The sequence below is a fragment of the Ictidomys tridecemlineatus genome, chromosome 2 (genome assembly GCF_052094955.1).
Source record: "Ictidomys tridecemlineatus isolate mIctTri1 chromosome 2, mIctTri1.hap1, whole genome shotgun sequence".
NCBI lineage: Eukaryota > Metazoa > Chordata > Mammalia > Rodentia > Sciuridae > Ictidomys > Ictidomys tridecemlineatus.
The window spans coordinates 88,898,864-88,907,847 of record NC_135478.1 but is presented as its reverse complement, the minus strand read 5'-3'; positions in this window follow the sequence as shown (position 1 = coordinate 88,907,847).

Sequence of the window (8,984 nt, the reverse complement as noted above, 5' to 3'; positions counted from 1 at the left end):
AAAAAAGAGCAGCTAAAGAAACAACCGCACTGTAAGGCCCTTGATTTTAATTTCCTTATCCATTACATGTCAGTCAGGGTTCAGCTGTACAGAAGGGGATCCCTTCTAAACAGAAAAGGAGGATCACACTAGGTTAAATCGCTTGCAGGCTTATTAAGACATTTGAAGAAAGAGACGCCAGGCTGAGATTTCAGGAACAATTCCAAAGGCCACCTCTGAGAGGGGACTTTCTTGTGCAGCAAGCAGGAAGCTGGCCACGTGTCCCTTTCCAAGCAACCACTGAGGCCAGGCAAGGTGTGATGGCCCATGGTAGATCAGCTACCCACCTCAGTAGCCAAGGGAGCACAGAGGTCCCTCAGGACACTGGTCTCTGTCCAAATCACAAGGTCAGAGAAAGGGAAGTATTTCCCCAAAGGCAGGGGCTGGACTCTGGGCAGGCCCAAACAAGACGTGTGTGTTGTCCTCTGGACACTGTAACAACCATGAAACCACAAGCTCTGCGGTCTCCTTACCTGAGTACTTTGCCTCCAAGTGAAGCAAGATGATGCCTAAGGACCCAGGTGACCTTCACTATCAAAAACCTCATCATCATGCAGGGCTCGGTGGCACAGGCCCGTGATTACAGCCACTGGGAAGGCTGAGATAGGAGGATTGCAAGTTCGAGTCCAGCCTCAGCAATTTAACAAAATCCTATCTCAAAATAAAAAAAAAAAAAAAAGAAAGAAAGAAAAGAAAAAGAAAGGGCTGGGGATGTGGCTCAGTGGTAGCAATGCTGAGTTCAATCCCCAATATCAAAACCCAAACCAACAAACAAAAAACCCTTGCCATCAAATTCCTGAAATTCGAATAGGTGGCAAAAGCACTTAATTCTTAACAAGTACATGGATGTCATTCCCAATTCCCCTTCGTCAACTGTCCTGGTGTAGTTTCTACCCTCCAAATCTGAAGGCAAATCCAAAACCACCTTTGTGAATTTCATATGCATCTTCCAGTCTTTATTAGAGGAATACGTGGGCCAGGGGAAGGAGCAGGGGAACTTGTAGTATTGCTTCATGTGTATTTCAAATTTACATAAAAAGTACCAAACAGTTACCTTAATCTACTAAACATGCTTTTCACATACATCTATGTATAAATCTAGCTTTTTTCTTGCAATTCCTGACAGTATGCCATAATATGAATATACCTTGCTTTGTTTACTTTCTCTCTCCATGAATGCTTCCAAATTTTGTCTATTTCAAACAAGGCTTCAGGGAACATCTTTGAGGATCACTGGGAGAGTTTGTCTAGGGTAGCAGATCCCTCCATTTCTTTTCTTCTTCCTTGCCAATAAAACCTGAATTTTGTTTGGACATCTTTGTATGCAGCCTCAAGAAATAAATCATAACCTGTCCAAGATAGCAATTGGTGATTTTTTTTTCTGTAAAAGGCAATATAATAAATCTTTTAGGTTTGCAGGCCAGACAGTCTCGTTTTAAGTGCTCAATTCTGCTATTGTGATGTGAAAACAGACTGGGATGATACATAAATGAATAGGGATGAGTGTGTTGCAATAAAACTTTATTGAAAAAAATGGGATTCACCAAAAAGGATGCAGAAACAACAAATAAGCACAAGAAAAGATGGTCAGCATCATCTAATACATATAAGACTAAAGCAAATGGCGATAAATAAAAAGTAGCCACAACACCAAATGCTGGAGAGGATGCAGAGAAACTGGATCCCACTCACATTACTGTCGGAAATGTAAAGTGGTACAGCTAGTCGGAAAACAGTTTGGCACTTTTTCTTAGAGAGTGAAATATGCAACTACCATATGACCCAACAATTGCACTCCTAGGCATTTATCCCAGAAAAGTGAAAACTTATGTTCACACAAAAACCTGTAAACAAATGTTCATAGTTTTATTTCTTGTAGCCTCAAATGAGAAACAACCCAGATATTCTTCAATAAGGGAATGGTTCAATAAGTGATGATATAGCCATGCCACGGAATCAATCTCTTTACTGCAGTAGTAGATCCATGAATCTACAAGCATGAACACACACACACACACACACACACACAAAGTATAGTTAAAACTGGGGAAATCTGAACAATATCAGTGGACTGTGTCCATCTCAATATCCTGGCTATGATATTATTGTACAGTTTTGCAAAATATTGCCATTGGAGAAAATTGGGCAAAGTATAGAAGGAATCTCCCTACATTATTTCTAATATTGCATGTAAGTTTACAATTTCTAAGTTAAAAAAAAAAGATAGAAGGCTGAATATGGCCTACAGGGTATATTTCTAAGGCAGTTGTGTTGAGATGGAGACCATGATTTACCTGCTAATATGTGTTCTTCCCTTCCCGGTTAGTACTCCCACATGTATTAGATAGGCACATTGATGCCTAGTCAGAGACTACATTTCCCAACCTTCCTTGCAGTTAGACATGGCCACATGATGAAGTTCTAGTCAATGGAATGTACCTGAAAATGTTAAGTGGAATTCTGGGAACGTAGGAGCATGGAGGGAATTCAAGCAGCCATCTTGGATCATGAGGCAATGTGGAATATTAGTGGAATGTGGAATCTAGAGCAAGATCCAAGGAGCCCAAGACCCAGATTTCTGTGTAGCCAGACCCATATCACCTTCCTTGGGCTTCTCTATGAAAGGGGAATTCATATAGGAATTGGGGATTGAGCCCATTACCACTGAGCCACATCCCCAGCCCTTTTTCATTTTTTAATTTTGAGATAGGGTTTTGATAAGTTGCCAAGGCTGGCCTCAAACTTCTGATCCTTCTGCCCCAGCCTCCCCGGTACCTGGGATTACAGGTGTCCCCACCACACCCTGTGGGAAATAAAAAAATTTCTCCTGTTAAGCCACTTGTGATTTGAAGTGTTCTGGGTTATTTATCGCCTAACTATTCCTAATTTATAAAGCAGTATATTATTTTCCTAGCTGTTGCTACAAGTAACTATGGAATGGGTGGCTTGCAACAATAGAAAATTTGTTTTTTCATGGTTCTGGAGGGTAGAAGTCAGAACTTAACATGTCACCAGGGCCGTACTTCTTCCAAAGCCTCGAAGAGAGAATCCTTCCTTGCATCTTGAGCGTCTGGGGATTGCTGGCACTCCTTGGTGTCCCTGCACTTCCATCTCCACGGGGCTGTGCTGCCCTGTGTATCTGTGTCCCCATTTCCCCTCTCATTTACGGATATCAGTCTTTGGATCAGGACCTGCCCTCATCCAGAATGACTTCATCTGTAAAGACCATATATTTTTTAATATATATGTGCACACACACACACACGCACACGTACACACACACACACATCTAGTTGTCAATGGACTTTTATTTTATTTATTTTTATGTGGTGTTGAAGATTGAACCCAGTGCCTCACACAAGCTAGGCAAGTGCTCTACCTCTGATCTACAACCCCAGCCCCATATTTTCTTATTTGCAATTCTGGAGATTGAACCCAAGGGCCTTCTACCACTGACGTACACCCTCAGCCTGTTTTCCTTTTTTTTTTTTCTTTTTTTTTTTTGAGCAGGGTCTCACTAAGTCATCCAGGCTGGCCTTGAGCTTGTGATCCTCCTGCCTCCTCCTCCCAAGTAGCTGAGGTTACAGGTGTGCACTGGCAGTAAAGATCCTATTTCCAAAGTTTCCAGTTGGAAATCAACTTTTGAAGGACACTATTCAACTCAGTATAAAGGGCAGTTATATTATCTGTTGCCACTCATTGGTGTAACCAGTAAGATAAAGGAAAGTCTGCTGGGAGACTTTTTTTTTTAAAGAGAGAGAGAGAGAATTTTTAATATTTATTTTTTAGTTTTCGGCGGACACAACATTCCTGTTTGTATGTGGTGCTGAGGATCGAACCCCGGCCTCACGAATGCCAGGCGAGCGCGCCACCGCTTGAGCCACATTCCCAGCCCCGCTGGGAGACTTCTAAGAAAGGTTTTTCCTCTTACTGCTTTGGATATTTCATTGAAGATGTGATAGCTGGACTGTGGCAGCCATCTTGAAGCTATGAGGCAACAAGCACGAGGGCCAGAACTAATAATGCAAAGGCTGATGTAGTGCAAGCCTAGGTATAAAATGATTGTTGTTTAAATATTTGTACCACAAACCCAACCAACCTTGGGCCTGCCTTTCTCTGGACCAGGACTTGGCACATCTTTTCTGTAAAGGATCAGATAGTAATTACTTTTATGGACCATACCATCTGACAAAAACCATTCAACTCTGCTGCTATAGCACAAAAGCATCCAGATATAAAATGCAAATGAATGATCATGACTGAATTGCCATAATGCTATTATAAAAGCAGGCTGCGGGCCAGAACGGCATACAGGTGTAGTTAGCCAACCCTTGCTCTAGACTTGTCAAGTAAATAATAAAAATCTGTATGATTCAAGTTGGATTGATTTTGCGTGACTTGCACTGTATGCATACTAATGGATAGATCTAAGGTGAGGTTTCTCACACTCAGCACCATTAACCTTTTGGGCTAGATAATCAATTCTTTGTCTGTGCCTTGTAGGATACTTAGTAGCATCTCATTCCACTCACCAGATGCAAATAACACCCTTCAGTTTTGACAACCGAAAATGTCTGTAGACATTGCCAAATATCTCCTGGGGAGCAACACTGTGCCCGGTTGAGAATCACTGGTCTAGAGTAAACAGCTAGAAAGGGAATCACCAGGTCACAGGGCATATGCATCCTGTTTTTCCAGGTCTGCCAAATTGTTCTCCAGCATTTATCCTCATTTACATGCTCATCAGTATAATTTCAAGTCTAGTGATTTGCTTGTTTAACCAAGCTCAGTTGCCTTCAATAAGGCGATCATTGCCTGAGCAAAGGACAATATGTCTGAATTTTCACAGCAGGGGTGCAAGTTTAATCAACCCTCTCTCTTGTGACTCCTAATCAAGGAATTAGGTTTTATTTAAGTGAGGTTGGCCCTTTATGCTTAAAGTATTGATGAGACTATAATTAGGGTCTGGTTATTTTTTTTTCCTTTCCTGCTGTGGACATTCATCTGCTCGTGTCTCTTTACTCACAACAACAAGATCCTTAGGGGGAGGTAGCAAATGAATCATTAAGAGGTCCCTGGAGAAGGGGCTACCCCCTCTTTTCAGGTAAGAGAGGGTTAAATAGGATGAATGTGAGAGCCAAACGCTGTCTGGCTCCGGGTCTGTCGGATGGAGGGGACCTTCCTGGGAATTACTGCCAGGTAATTCAATATTGGACTCAACTGAAACCTGAATCCTTTGGTTTTCCCGGTGGGTTTGGGTCCAGGTCCTGATTCTGCTTCTTAAGTGGATACTTAATAAGCCCCTGATCGCAACAAAGACCCTAACTAATATTTATTGAGTGCCAAGCACTTTACGAAACACTGGATATACATTCTCTCTTTTGATCCTCACAACAACCCCATGAAGTAGGCACTAGTATTATCATTCCCATTCTACAGATGGGAAAGCAGAGGCTTAGGAAGCCCCTTTACCTCCACCCCCCCAAAAAAAATAGTCTGCCCCAGGTACCAGTTATGGCATCCTGTGGCTGGGGTGCAAGCCCAGGTCTCGCCGGCTCACGGATGCAAACCACTCTGTTTTGACTGGGAGTTCAATTCAAGTACGCCGTGGTTCACCAAGCAGTCTCCTGGCACCGACCTGGCCTTGGCATTCATACATGGCTCCAGGAAGCACAGCTGTTTGGAGGAGGCACCAGCTGTTCATTCATTTACCACTTCACCAAGCCACATGAATTAAAACGCCATACGGTAAGGCTCACTTGGTCTCAAACACCAGGACAGGTAATTATTGTTTTAATTAAAGAAAAGAAATACCCAACCTCTTCCAGCTCCAAGCACGGAAGTATTTATTTCTGGAGGAGACAAGGGAATGATTCAGGGCAAGGCATTTATATAGTTCTAATCAAGTGTATCTGTATATGCAAATCAATTATGTATGTATTAATTTATAGTTTTAATCAGTTATGTGTGCATAACTCTATGTGTGATCCTCTTGTATGTTTGAAAGAGAAAAAAGGCAAATTAGGATGGTTATTTTCTCTCTTTAAAAATTTTTAGTTGTAGATGGACACAATACCTTTTATCTATCTATCTATTTATTTATTTATTTCTATGTGGTGCTGAGGATCCAATCCAATACCTCACACGTGCCAGGCAAGCGCTCCACCACTGAGCTACAAATAACCAGCCCCGGATGGTTATTTTTCTCTTATTCATTCATTGAGTTCGTATCTCAACAAATGAACGAAACTTCACGGAGTAGAAAATCTGTCTGTATTTTTTTTTCCCCCCTCTAAGCGAGAGTCTGTACTTCCTTGCAACTGGTAGGAAAATTTTCCCTGAATGAAATTATCAACTGAATTTCCACAAACTGTTTTCCAAAATAATCCCCTAAAACGCCTCCTTCCTTGAAGGTCTCCAACAAAAGAGAGTACAGGAAGGAGGGGAACAGGCACACACCCTTTCTCAAAAACCCAGGAAAGAATGCCCCAGCGGCCAATGTTGGGGGACACGTCAGCTTCCAGCTGCCCACTTAGGGCAGTGCCCCGCTCTGTATTGGTTTTCCAGGGTTGCCATAGCAACGCACCACAACCAGAGTGGCTTAAATAACAGGAACCGACTGTCTTGCCGTTCTGGAGGCTGGAAGTTCAAGATCAAAGAGTCAGCAGGGTTGATTCCTTCTGAGGGTTGAGAGGGAAAGATGGATTCCACGCCTCTCCTGACTTGTAGACAGCCCTGTTCCCTCTGTTGTCCCCACGTTGTCTTCCCTCTGTGTGTGTTGGTGTCCTTCTTTCTTTTTTCTTTTTAAGTTGTAGATGAACACAATACTTTTATTTTATGTATTTATTTTATGTGGTGCTCAGGATCGAACCCAGTGCTTCACACATGCTAGGCAAGCTCTCTACCACTGAGCCACCACCCCAGTCCCATAATTTCCTCTTTCTATAATCTGTCTTAATGGATTAGGGCCCACCCGAATGACCTCATTGGATCTGAATTACCTTTTAAAAGATTCTGTCATCAAATATAATATAGTCATCTTCTGAGATACTAGGGTCAGAATATCAATATATGAATTTGGGGGTACCGGGAGGGATACCATGTAGCCCCCAAACAGCCTCTGTCTCTCTTCTGGAGTCCCCAGTGGTGACAAATAATAAAGAACACAACTTTGGGGCCAGAGAGCCGTGAAATCTTAGAAAACTTACTTAATAACTCAGTCTTGATTTGTTCAGTCTCCATGTTGGACTCTAGTTAGTCTCCATCTTACAGAGTTACAAGGAGGATGAAAGAGCGAATAAGTCCAAGGCATTCCTAATAATGCCTGGCACAGAGTAAGCACTCTATAAGTGTTTATTAAATATTAAAATAAAACCTTTTTTTTTTTTTTTTGCAGTGCTGGGGATCAAACTCAGGGCCTTGTGCACACTAGCTAAAACTCATTTTGACTAAAGTTTTAGGATTGTTATGTAACTCTCCCAAAGAATTTCTTTCTGTGGGCAGTGTTTAACAGAGAGTCACCAATCCAGAACAGGGAAACCATGTAGTTATGAGGGTGCCGGTTCTCCAACCTTCTTCAAAGTACGCCACTCACGGACTCCATGGTCTACTTTAAGATGTGAACAGTAGCCAACATTTTATTAAATGTGAACAATAGGCTAGGCATCATTCTCAGGAGTTAGCAGTATGATCTTAATTAACCCTGTTGAGTTAGGTATTCTTATTGTTCCCACTCTACAATTAAGGAAATGGAGACTTCAAAAGGCCACATCTCCAGGCCAGGTTCCCCAGTGAGTAAGTGCTGGGGGAGGGCAGGGCAACTCTAGTGTGCTTTAGTGTGTCGGGGACATGTTCTTCCCTTGTCTTCCACTTATCCATAACCCCCTTCTCTTCTCCCTCTGGTGAATGATACATTCACATGTGTTCCCTCTGCTACAGAAAACATGCAAGCTGCTGGGACCGGACCCAGCGCCACCTTGTGAGCCCAGCATTTCGAGGGGCAGGCTTCCAAACAGGGTAATAATCGTCCCATTAAAATTAATGTCCATGAAGTGAGCCGTTAAAAGCGTGCAGATTAAAAAAAAGGGGGGGTGTTCAATTTAAATCCGAAGGGCTTTTTAAATAGACACTGTATCTTCATTCTTGGAACGCTCCACTCGGGCAATGGATCAGGGCCCCTCTGCAAAGACAAGGGGAGGATTAAGGAGGTGAGTCCCAGGAGATGGAGAAGTGGTTCTGGCCAGAAGCAAAGGGAACCAAGGTTTATCCAGGGCCCACTGCATGCCAGGTGCTTGGCATAGATTTCTTTCATTTAGTCTCTGCCCCAGTCCTGGAGGGAGGTATTATTATTCCCAGATTACAGGGGGCAGTATAAAACCGCAGTTAAGAGCTTAGCGCCTGCAGCAGAGTGCCCTAGTGTTGATCCAGGCTTCACTTTTTACTAACTCTGGGAGCATGAGAGGACTTAACCTACCTGTGCCTCAGTTTCTTCATCTTTAAAATAGGAAAATATGAGTGCCCTTCCCCCAACAACACAGAGTCACTGGGAGACTCTTGCAGGAGAAGAGGCCAGGGCCTGGATTCAACAAGGGTTGGCTGTTGTTAGGGTCGGAGACCAGGGCTCAGTGAAGGCCAAGGCCAAGGAAATCAGATAGCCCAGGTGAATCTGAGTCCTGAATCTGTCATTGCACCATGCTGCAGGCCAAGGGGGAAATAATCTCTCCTCTCCTCATGACAAACAGACCCAAAACTAAGTTCAGCATCTTAAAGAAGCTTTTCCAAGGCATCAAAGAATCCATCGGGCCGTGGCAGAACTGCCAGTGGGAAAGAGAGCACTGAAACTTCCCCCACCAGTTCCCAGATCACTGGCTGGGAACTACCTCTGGGCTTCTCTAGTTGTTTGACCCTCAAAGGATTTCACATTGCCCATCTGCACCTTCCCCATC